This window comes from Macrotis lagotis, chromosome 7 (genome assembly GCF_037893015.1).
Source record: "Macrotis lagotis isolate mMagLag1 chromosome 7, bilby.v1.9.chrom.fasta, whole genome shotgun sequence".
NCBI classification, from domain to species: Eukaryota; Metazoa; Chordata; class Mammalia; order Peramelemorphia; family Peramelidae; genus Macrotis; species Macrotis lagotis.
In genome coordinates this window covers 69,786,404-69,799,370 of record NC_133664.1, presented here as the reverse complement: position 1 = coordinate 69,799,370, position 12,967 = coordinate 69,786,404, and the positions used below count along the sequence as shown (strand labels likewise).

Sequence of the window (12,967 nt, the reverse complement as noted above, 5' to 3'; positions counted from 1 at the left end):
AGGAGGAAGCAGCAAAGCCTAGCTCTCCTTCATGACTACTCAGAAAGATCTAGATCAGGGCACCCGAACAAGTTGTGATTGGAAAATTGGTTATAAAATCTGTGAGCCATTTTTTCAACCTAGATTAGCATTAGAAGATGTACAGAGAGGGAGCAGGAATTGTTGGGGACTGGCAGCTCTGTCATTCACATTTCAAAGCAGATGAGATCAAAATTGGGGAGGGGATCTGTGCCTGGGGGAGAGGAAGAGGACCTCAACAAACATCCAAGTGAGCAGCAGTTGGGTGACTCTGACCACATCAGAGAAAAATAGGAATCAATTTCCTTTCCAGTCTGAAACTGGGCAGAGCTAGGGCAGAATGACCAGACCAAAAGGGAGCCTTCAGTTCCCTGCAGGTTGTCAGTGACTGAGACCAGCAGCATTGAACTGGAGGTCCGGTCAGGGGCAAGACCACCCTTGTGTTGTTTAGGCCAAAACCCAATGATGAGACATGCTGCCGACCTCCTGACACAGAAGTGATGGTTCCAGGATACAGATTGACATGTGTAGGGGCAACTAGGTGGTGCAATGGAAAGAGTTCCAGCTGTGGAGTCAGGAGGTCCTGAGTTCAAGTATGACCTCAAACACTTGGTACCTACTAGTTGTGTAACCTTGAGTAAGTCACTTAACCCCATTGTCCCACAAAAAGGAAAAACAAGCAAAAAACAAGGGAGGGGAGGAGGAAAAGACATGTATATACATATACGTGTATGTGTGTGTGTGTGTGTGTCTCAGTCTATACTCTGGGACCACCTATGCCATAGGGCAGTGATAAATACATACACACACACACACACACCCCTACATGTGTCTATGCATACATACACATCAGGAAGGAAAGAAATTGACATTAAATATTTGTGATGTGCCAAGACTATAGGAATAAAATTATTTCAATTTTGCAATTCAAGAATTGCAATTGAGGCAGAGACTAAATGCTTTGAATCTGGGATCACATAGTTGGTAACTGTCTTGAGCTGGATTTGAACTTGGATCTTCTGCACTCTAGGTTTCTTCACTGTGCCTTTCCAAAGAGTATTAAAATAATGCCTCAAAATGAATTCTGGAGTGACAGAACCAGCAAAAGGATGGAGTGAAACAATATTTCAACCTAAGGTTGGGAAGAAAGATCTGTTTCATGGGGGTGAGAGTGGAGTGCAGTCCAGCCCAGGAGCTTTCAACCCACAGATGGTCAACTGTACATAAGGAGATTACAGGAGCCCCTTTGTTGGCACTGGGATCAGAACTCTGATTGTGGACAACTCTGTTGTCCATACTCAGTTCCATGTCATAGTCTCAGGGTTGTGGAGGAGGACCAGCAGGAGCAGAGATTCTTGTCACAACTCCAGGATGGAGAGGAGTGCTGGTGATCGCTCGCAATCCAGAGCATAGACCAGGAAAGCAGTGACCACACATCTCTTTGGATCATTTCACCTTAGAAGAACTGAAAACTAAGAGACTTACATATCTAACTCTGAAAACAGTGACAAGAAAAACCTGAAACTTGTACCAGTGCTCAACCTGAAAGTTAAAAGTCAAAAAATAGGCTAGGAAAATGACTCAACAATGATAACAACACAACAAAAAAAACATAAGTAAAGACAGTTACTATCGTGAAGGGAAAATCAAAACACAAACTCAGAAAACAACCATGTCAAAATAGCTGCATATAAAATTTCAGAGAACAATGTGAATTGGTTTCAGGCCCAAAAAGAATTCCATAGAGTTCAAAAAGGATTTTGAAAATCTGATAAGAAAGAAGAAAAAAAATGAGACCTATACAAGAAAATCTTGGGGAAAAGAGACAACAACTTGTTAAAGAAGTCACCAAAAAACTGAAAAAAATAATACCTTAAAATTAGAATTGAACAAGTGGAAGTTAATAACTCCATGAGATATGAAGAAACAATAAAAAAATAAAAGAATGAAAAAATATGAAATATCTCATGAGAAAAACCAATTGACCTGGAAAAATAGATAATTTAAGAAATATTGGCTTTCCTGAAAGCCATGATCAAAAAAAAAGAGCCTAGATATTTTATGCCAAGAAATTATCAAGGAAAACTGTGCTGATAAGAGCTAGAATGGAGAAATTTTTCTCTTATAAGAGTTGCAAAAGAGCCATTATAGTAGAAGGGAAGATAGGGCAGGTGAAGAACAAAGCATGAATCTAACTCTCTTGGAAAATCACAGAGGGAATGACATACACACTCGGTTGGGTATGGAAGTCTCTCTTACCCTGTATGGAAGTAGGAGGAGAGAAAGATTAGAGGATGAGATGAAGCTGATAGCAAGGGGGGGCAGATTGGGAAGCAAAAAATACCCCCAAAAACAAACCACCTATTTTGATATGTATTTGGGAAAAAATGTAATATTTTAAAAACAGAACTAGGAGGAGATCATTGTCATCCTGGAAGGAATTCTTGAGTAAATCACCCCAGGTTCCTGAATTTAGCCCTGTGATTCTAATATCTTAATATATACACACACACACACACACACATATATATATATGTGTGTGTGTATGTATATATATATATATTATATATATACATACACACACACACACACACCTTTCTTTAAGGAATAGAGGTCATATTTACTAAATTTGGAGGTGATAAAATGGGATAACACATTTCATGATAGGATCCAAAAAACAACAGGCAGTGCCTAAAAGTTGGGTTAAATGTAATATGATAAAATTTAGAAGATGTATCTAAAATCACAAATTAATGCACAATCAATATGATAGACATGATTGTACTGTCATCAAGAACATCAAAAAGACTTGAGAGTCTTAGTTTTTAGCCCCCAAAGAAGCAACAGTGTAAGGCAGCAGTCAAAAAACTAATGTTCTGTTAGACTTCATAGAGAGACCCAAGTCCTGGGACTTCAGGAAGTAGGAAGACTAGGACACTGAGATGGGCAAGGCCATGTCTGAGTTTTATGGTCATTTCCAGGTGTCTCATTTTAAGGACTTTGCTAAGCAAATTGCATCCTGAGGAGGATGAAAGTGAAGAACTTTGGGGTCATAAAGACATTCTTTGAAGGAACAAAGTTTCTTCAACCTTCATGAGAAAGGATTGGGGGAAGCATCGAGGCTGCTTCAATAAATTAGATTGTTCAACTGTACCCCAGGAGCCGGTCCTGGGAGCAGTGGTTAGAAGTTAAGGAGAAAAGCATACTTAGACTTGACCAAAGTCTAACACGAATTAGAGATACCTAAAGTAGGATTGTTGTTGAAGCATAGACTTGGAGGACCATTGACAGGACATAGAATTGAGGATTGTTGTTCATGAGTGGTCAGACATGATTATCCTGCTTCTCACAGCCCTGTGTTTCCCATATTGTGACATGAGAGAGAAAGGGATGCACTTAGCTAATTATCATTGTACAGTAAAAATGTGTTTTTGACTTTGAGAAAGATGCTGCCTTTTTTCCACTGTTAGTTTTGAAAATTATTTAATTCATATTTTTAATAAGAGTTAAGATGATCTTTTAGAATTCATCCTAAGAAGATTACTTTGGTTTAAAACTGTAAAGCATACAGTTTGACTAGAATAAACAAGATTTTTAAATATTCTTTATATCACAAAATATATAAAATTAATGTATTTAAAAATCTTTATAGCATTCAGTTTAACCAGTATAACCAAGATTTTAAAATATTCTTTTCATCACAAATTAATGTATAAAAAAGGTCTGCAGTTTAAAATCATCCCAACATTTTCTTTGCAAACTCAATTATAAGAATCAGTAATGTAAGGGGATATATTTTATTCTAATCTAATGTAAAGGGTTCCTCCCCCATCAAGGCATCCACATAGTATTTAATAAATATTCTTTATTGATTGTCCATCTGTCTGTGTCTTGCTATCTCTCTTACACAGAGCTGTTTTACTGATTGGTGGGCAGAGACAATATGATCTCCAGCAAGTTTGGTATCAAAGATACTTATCAATGCATAGCAAGTTGTAAGGCAGAATTTCCTTCTTAGAGCTGCTTTTGCTCTAATCTGCATAACTCTTAATTCCTTTTTTAGAAAGTGTATGTTTCTTGTTGTATGGGGATCATCTGTTTTTCATCACAGGTTACCTTACTATGAAAAAAAATAATGAGAATGGAAATATGGTTGATGTGTCCTTAACCCCAAAATGGCTTTGTAGCAAGTAATCATGATTCAGAGACTACCTGACATGAATTCAGTATCAGCCTTTGTTATTTTCTTAATCCAACTGAGACCTGAAACTGGTACAACATTCTTGGCTTGTGTTTTGTTCAACTGGGATACCAAGTAAACATTCCTATTTTGGTATTCCAAATTATTTCTGAAGGCCCATTGATTACTGTTGACTTTACATTTAGACTGGTGACAGTAAAGAAATCACTATTTAATTATACCAGATCTGAGTGTTTTAGAGCTAGAAAGGCTCTATTTTAGAAATAGTCATGGAAAATAAAACCACTTATTTGGACTTGTGATTTGATTGAATTAAGAGAGAGATATCTTGCATATTGCTAATTCTTTATGGTTTGTGTTTTACAGACTGGGAAAATGGCATACATTTATAAAAGCTATTGATTTCTAGATTGTATTAAAAATAAGAATTCTAGGCCTGAGGGAACTTAAATAAAAAGAAACGAGGTTGACAAATCATTTAAATGAATATCAACAGTTATAATCTCTTATGAGAAAGTATATTACTTTAATTTGGATCCAGAAAATATTTTTGTTTTAAGGTCAGCATTTTTCTCAAGAATTATCACAATGTACATTTCTGCACAAGAACATATTTATGGCAAAGGATTTCTCATCTTAGAAATCAACAACACTGAAAACTCCAAAATCCATGATGCAAAGAAAGACAGGTAGAATAATATATATTGACTATAACCATATTTTTTAAAAAACAATGAAAACCATGAAAACTTTTGCTGACTAAACTAAAAGTTTTTGATCAGTGAAAGAGTTCATAGCTTTAGAAATTATTTTATTAAAAATAAGCTACAAAATCTTACATTAACTATAGTCTTTTGTAAAAAAAATAAAAAGGGGGGCAGCTAAGTGGCACAGTGGATAGAGCACCGGCCCTGGAGTCAAAAGTACCTGAGTTCAAATCTGGCCTCAGACACTTAATAATTACCTAGCTGTTGTGGCCTTGGGCAAGCCACTTAACCCCATTTGCTTTGCAAAAACCTAAAAAATAAAAATAAAAATAAAAAGTTACAAAAGTATAAATCAGGCATCATTTAATTATTTTAATTTTCTTAAATATTTACATTTTTTTCCTTGAAATGTAAATACTTTGAATTTTAAGATTTTATTTGGGACAGTTACATTGGACTCTTAAGGCCAAGGTCTTGCCAGTTCATAAACTTCTTTTAGAGGGAGTACCATGCTTTAACTGTCTTCTCCTTGATGAAGAAATATGAGACCTGAAAAAAAAGATCCCACCTTTGAAAGCCCTCATAGTCTCCTTAGTTTTGGCAATCAAATCTCTGAATCTGTGACCAAATGTTTTTACTCAATAGAATTTTTTAGGTTGCTTACTTTTGTTTAGAATAATTCTAAAAATAAGTTTCTAAATCAGTCAGTTAATAAGCTGTATTTTCAATCATGATATGCTCAATTTAACAAATTATTCTGTTTGATATCCTCCTAATCAGAAGCTACTTGTGTAGCTTGTGTAGTACACACTGTTGGGTGTATAATAATGCCAGATTTGTGCAATATTCAAAATGCTGTAGGATTTTGCTTTTTTGTTCTGGGAAGATATATTTTAGTTTGTCATATCAAATAATTTTTTAAATTAAATTTAACTTTTTTTCTTACATTTTAAATTCTGAATTTTCTCCCTCTCTCCCCACCCCACCCTAGAGAAAGCCACCATTTCACATAGATGTATAAATATATGTAAAACCATACAATGCATACTTTTATTTATCAGTTCTTTTTCTGGAGGTAAGTCCTTTATAGTTGATTTGCATATTTGTAATACTCAGAATAACTTGGTTGTTCATAATTATTTTTAGAACAGTATTGCTCTGAGTGTAGACAACATTCTCTTGGTTCTACTCACTTTTCATTATTTCGTGAAGTCTTTTTATGTTTTTTTTAGAAGCAGTCAGCTCATCATTTCTTACAACACAGTAGTATTTCATTACAGTCATACACCACAGCTTGTTTAGTCATTCACCAATTAATGGGCATCCCCTCAATTTCCAGTTCCTCATCACAAAGAGAGTTGCTATAAATATTTTAGAATATATAAGTTCTTTTCCTTTTTCTGTAATCACCTTGGGAAATAGACCTAATAGTGATACTGCTTGGTCAAAAAGTATACACAATTTTATAAGTCTTTGGGCATAATTCCAGATTGCTTACCAAAATGATGGATACCAGTTAGTTGTAAGTAAATAGCACTGAGGAGAAAAATGCTACTTAAAAAATGATAGCATGTAGATTATTTTTGAAGATGAATACATAATTCTTATGGGATTCAGGTTAACTCTAGAAAATTTCTCACCTGAGTTTGAGAGCACCTGTTCTTTTGTGATATTTAAGCCTATAGGAAGAATATTCTGGACCCATTTTTATAAGCCATGAGGCTCTATTTGTTACCTATTTGGATTTAACGTGAATGTGAAAACATCAGTTGAGAATGAGGAAGAAGGGATTTCAACTTTTTTTTTTTTTAGGCTTAAAATGCCCTTCCACTAATGTAAATCCCATTCTCCTTGAGTGATATTACTTGGTAGTTGGACATTAGTATCAAAACATTCTGCATTCAGGGTATGATATACATATTTTTTTTGGTGTCAAATACAATGCCCATTCTGAAACTTGTATTAGAGGGGAAAAAACAACTGATGTTGGAGAGAAATCAATGAATAATTCTTTAATTGAAATGTGAGAAATAAAGATATTTGTATTTTCTTTTTTGATATTTGTATTTTCAATAGAAAATGAGTTTAAACTAGAAGTCTTTAAAAAATATTTAGTAAGATAGAAATTGTTACCCTCCTCTTTTTAAAAAAAATATATATATATAGATAGATTAGATTGATATAGATTCAATATAGATACATAGATATAGATATAGAAACTCACTGAAGTCTGAATATGAAAGTCTTAAAAGTCTACATTTCACCTAGGAAGTAAAGATCATTTAAATCAATGCTTAATACCCCAACATAAAAATCAATAAAAAATAAAAATTAATTCCAACAGTATTGATTTTGTAATATCAATATCTCAGAATATATACTAAAATGAGAAAATGAATTTTCCTTAAGATTTTCTATTGGTATTTTAATTTCAAATTTCATGATATGTAATATCTGTAAGGATGTTGGATTCCCCAAATCCAGAACAGTTTAAAATCCCACAGTGCCCTTGACTTTTCATATTTTCTCCTACACAGTGCAGCTTCAGCTCAATTCTTCTTCATCTTCATTCTAGAGCTTCTTTCTTATTCTCTTGTACCCTAAGGATTGTCTGAGTTGGACTAATACCTGTGCTAGATTATTAGCTCTGCGATTACCGGGACCTTCTCTTACCTGAGTCTTGTTTCCCTCCAGAAGCTAGAGTTAGCACAGCCTCTTCCAGTTGGCCCTTAAAAATGTCTGTTGAATACAAACCTCAGTCTTACACAGGTTCATTTCTCTTAGGGCATAATCTCATAAGGCCATAGCCTCTTGCTGGATCCTAGAGATTGACTAGGTCAGACTTCTCTGATTTTGTGTTAGAAATTCATTCAGGAAAGTCCTAGTGATGTCTGAGGCTACCCTAAACAGACTCAGATTCTTGCCCTGAGCTCTGAACTTACTTCTGCCTCCCAGAGGGTGCTCAGGTGGCAGTTGTTGTTTGACCTTAGTTCTTGAAGAAGAGATCCAGTGGCACTAGAAAGGTGATTCCATGACTTACAGGTGAATTGGATTTACGTGAGGGAGGGTTGTGCAAAGTCACTGGGCTCTCTTTCTCCTCCTATGTCCTCTGGTACAGAATTTCCCCAAAGGCAGAAGGATAGGACAGCATTAATCGGGATACTTTTGCCTAGCTCTGGACACTTGGAGATACTCATGGTAACTTGAGTAAACATGCAAACAAAGCCAGTGGGTCCCCTGTCACCTCCTGTTTCTCTGTTGTGTTGACCAGATGGAATGACAAGGGTCTAGAGGAAACCAAGGTAGACAAGCCGGTTCATCTTCAAGATTGTGTTGACAGTCTGGAGTCTGGGGGAGCTCCCTAACTGATTAGGCTGCCACCACCGTATTTCTGACAATGCCCAAAGTGTAATGACCAAAAGTGTAAGCTTGCTGCCTTCTTCTTCATCCTTTTCTCCAATGGTTCACACCTTACTGACTCAGCTGCTGCCACAGATAATCTTTGTTGAGTTAAAAATTCCAAAATGAAATTGAAAGACAGGAATAAAACTTAAATGAAAATTTTAAGGAGCAGCTTAGGTGGCACAGTGGATAGAGCAGTGGCCCTGGAGTCAGGAGGACCTGAGTTCAAATCTTGCCTAAGACACTTAATAATTACCTAGCTGTGTGACCCTGGGCAAGTCACTTTAATCCCATTTTGCCTTGCCAAAAAAAAAAGTATGGAAATTTTATTTAGACCAGAGTAGTTGAATTGGCAAAATCTTAATTTTGTGGATGAGCTGGTACTAGAAAGAGAAGGCATCAAAATCATTTCTATTTGAACTTGGGTTCAAGTATTACCCCTGATGATCCTAGCTTTGTAAGTGTGGGCAAAGTGTGGTAGACTGCGGTCCACTAGGCGCTGTCTCTCATGTTGTTTTCTTTAAAGTCCATTTAAAAAAAAAAAACACCCAATTCTTTTAATGGTTTTGTTTGTTAAATATGTCTTGTTGAGTGTTTTTTTAGGTGATATTTCTTCTTTTTTAATGGACACTTATTATTATTCAAATATCCTTTTTTTCCCTGTTCTTTCCTACCCTCCTTTTTCTTTTCCTTTTTCTTCTTCCCCATCCTTTACAATGAGCTGAGTTTCCCAGCTCTTTGCTTTTCACCTATAAGAAAAATAACAAAGCCAGACTAACTTTCCTCCTACTCTTCAGTGTTCAGTGCTCTAGATAATGAGTGTGTGGATGCGTGTGCACACACATATGTAAAGGCTCCTTATGCACCGGGTCAGCCAGCTTTATCCACTCCCCTCTAGGAGGAGATTCTGCTCACAGAAAATCATTCAGCCATTTTATCATCCAAACACCCAAAGCAGTTTGAGTTTTGAGAAGCTGAAATTGAGAAACCAAGGAAAGATGTTTTAAATTTTCCTTAAGAGTCAATAAGTAATTTAAATAATCATTCTTTTCCATCGAATCAAGCAGGAGAGAAACTGATCCTGCTTTAGGAATTGGCTGATGCTCAAATTAAGAAAAGAAGTCAGAAGGTTTTCCTAAAAAAGCAGAAGTCTTTAGCTGCAGCACCCACTGAAGTCTTTCAGCTTCAGTTTCTTTGCTTACTCAAAGCTGGGTAGCCAATGCAGCAACAAATGCAAAGTATTTCCTCATGTGCTGATTATTATGTTGAATTTTCCAGTTAAGCTTTAGATGAGTGAAAATTTAGGTGTAGGAGTCACACTACTCTTGTTCCAGTAGTCCTCTGATGAGTTGTTTTTCTCTATATTTGAAGGCACAGTCATCTTATTTGAGAAGCTTTGTTCATTAACAAAAGATACCAAAAGAAATTCAGCTAGGGTCATAGTGTTTAATTTAATAGTATTACGATAATAAGAACCATAATTAGTTTCAGATTTGCCTTCTTTCCCAGAGGACATGATTTTTAGTTTTTGATGCCTACTTAAGGCATGAGAATGACAGCAAAATTAATGTCACAACCTTTACAGCCTGTTTATGGTTTTCTATGTTGTACCCTAAAGGATTTTGTGAAATAATGTAACATCTAAAATAAACCACTTAGTATGGACAAGTAGAAATTAGGTTAATTGGGTTCACTTAATCCTCAGCTGGTAGAGCCTTGATCAAGACACCCATTTTATACTTAGAAAAAGAGTCACCATTTTTTTCTTTATGAAATTATCTTTTATATTGTGCATGTATTCCCACCAATTCCTACCTCATCATCATATGGAAGTGACCCTGATCTTGAATCTATGTCAGCAGAGTTCAAGTTTTTATAGGTACTAGGGTACTAGTAGATCAGAAAAAAAATATAGAGCATGGACCCTGTGTCTATCATCTAATGACCAGCCTATCAGTGTGCAGAAGCTCATCACCAGAAAGTCAATAACTTGGTCAAACATTTGGTGAAAAAGCCTATTGAAGACAGTCTACTGAGGTCTGCAGGGGTAATGATTGGTATTGGTGCCCATATCACTAAAACTGTAGGCTCCTTACATGATCTGGTTCTTTAGAAACACTGGATTTTTAAAGACTAATTCGTGAAGGAGTTTAGAATTTTATTTTGTTTTATTCATATTTTTATCTAGCTTGTCTTTTTCATTCAGGAAGCCAATTTGGCATATAATCTTCATAGTAAGTACGCAATGTGGCAGCTGATAACAGACTGTGTTGTGTAGTGCTGTCACAAACTTCCTTTTCCTGGTCCCTCTCTAGCATGGCCTCTTGTTGCTAAGCTCCTCTGATGACTTTTCCTCACTCCTTTCTAGCCTGTCTGTGATCGTTCTCTTGAATCATTGTTCCAGAAGTCCTTGAGATCTGGATCTTGAGCTTTCTCCTTATGTCAGGGCATTGTGAGACTATGCCAGATACAGGTCATAATTCCAATTAGAAAACTAGAAATAATTTTAATTAAGAATATCAAAAACTTTTAGATAGTGATTTTTAGAAATTATGTCTACTCCAGCTTCTTCAGAATAGTGACATTCCTTTTGAGAAATACCATCTGATAAGAAACTGCAGCTGGGACAGTGAGAAGGTAAAAACCTCCCCCCAGAGTCACACAGGTAGTGTGTGATAGAGACTAGACTTGAATCCAGGTTTTCCAGGCTCTAAGGTCAGCTCTTTCTCTCCCACCAAGGTCCTGACAAAAGACCAAAAACCCAGCCACCATGTCCACTCTTACTAAGTCAGAGTCAGTAGGCACAGCTCATAAATTGAGGAATGATCATAGACGAGGATCGGAAAGCCCCTCAAAGACTACTAGACTGTTTACAGATGAGTAAACTGATCCAGGGAGGTGGAATGACTTGTCTCCACGTCACACAAGGAGCAAGTACTATAGGCAGGATGCTGTGTAGGATTCTGTGCAGGATGTAAAAAGCATGGAAGAATTTAGTCCTGAAGAAAAGGAGGAGAGGAACACCAAAGGGATAATAATTGTAAATCTAATTTTATATATTAAATTATAAATTAATTAATCTTCAAACACAAATTTTTAGTTTTGTATATAGGGAAGGAGGGGAGTCAAAGAGAACAGTGCCCTGACTTTCTGGGAAGTAGTGGTGGCAACATTTTTGAATAGATTGAAATGGGAGGATGATTAGAGATAGACAAAGTGCCCTTTAAGCATCAGGAGTTAAAGTGATTGTCAGGTAGTGAGAAAATCCAAACTGTTGTTGGATCTGACAGTAGCTGGAGAGATGAGTGGGAAGGGAATCCAGAGTCCAAAACAGCATTAAGATCATGCTCTCCCCGTGCTCCAAGGCATGTCTGTACAAGAGCCAGGACACACCGAAGGAAGTAAGCAAAGGCGGGAGAAATAGAATAAGCCACCATTAATAAATAAATCCAATTCTACTGGTGCCAGCCAGACTTGATTGAAATGAAACAAATGACTTGTACCATGTTTCAGGGCTTGAGTGCATTTTAGGATATTTACTCTATGCTTCTTGTAGCCAGTTCTCTGCAGTTTTCTTTTCCATGCCTTTCTCATTTTATTCTGTAGGCATCTACCCAATCTAGCAGCCTTTCTCTGGTTCTTTTCCAATTTGGGAATAACAGGGCAACTTGAATCATACTGTCTGTCTGGTTACATGAATGATAAACCTTTTGATCTTTTTTCCCTTGCTGTATTTCATATTGCTTTTTATTAAGTGAAAAAAAGACTTGTATCTTCTGAAAAAGTTATTGGATTATTATTATCAATAAACTTTAAAGGAACAAATTAATCATAGTTACTCAGTCCTCATGGTATTATTTTATGGGGTCCTAAAATTGAATTTATTACCAACAGTAGAATTGTCTATTGGAATATTCAAAACTGATTGATTTAATTCATTAATTTTAAAATTTGTATTCTTTAGCTGATTTTTCAACACCACACTTATTCCACAGTATCTCTGGTAGAAAGACCCGTGTTTGAATCCTGCTTCAGACATTTACAGTGTGACCCTGTGCAAGTAACTCAACCTCTCTGCTTCAGTTTCTCCATCTGTTAAATCAGAATGATATAGCACTTCTGGGTTGCTGTGAGATTCAAGTGAGATGAAATTTGAAATGTGTTTTGCCAATCTAAAGTGCCACACAAATGTCATTCTCCTCTTCCTCCTTGACTTTTGTTTGTGGTCCCTTTTCAACTCTATGGTTCTTTGTGTTCTTCAGATCAGAGAATGGTCCCAAAGTCTCCTAGAATAATGGCGCCTAAATAAGGTCACTAGCTAGGAAATCATAACCCAGGAAGCTATCTCAACTACTCCAGCTAGACCTTATTTGCAAATGTTTTATCTCTGTATATCCTATATAGACAAAACAATAGTCCCTGGAGGAGTCCTTTGGAGATATGCCTAAAAATGTTCCTCTTTATGGATTCAACTGAAATATAATTAGGCCTTTTAACCAAGAAACACCATTTTAAAGCTTTTTGATTTATGAGTAATGCTGAAAAAAAATCATACTATTTAGAAAGAGTTCTCCAGGCTCCCCTTGGTTCTGCTTAAGTGCTCCACTGCTGAAACATGTACAAAGAACACAGCGTGAAG

General features: G+C 36.2%; 1 protein-coding gene across 9 annotated transcripts in view; it reads left to right on the top strand.

Moving 5' to 3' along the window:
* ZNF438 (zinc finger protein 438) overlaps nt 1–12,967 on the top strand; it is a 137,360-nt gene that overhangs the window by 74,489 nt on the left and 49,904 nt on the right. The gene's annotated exons all lie outside the window — the stretch shown is intronic.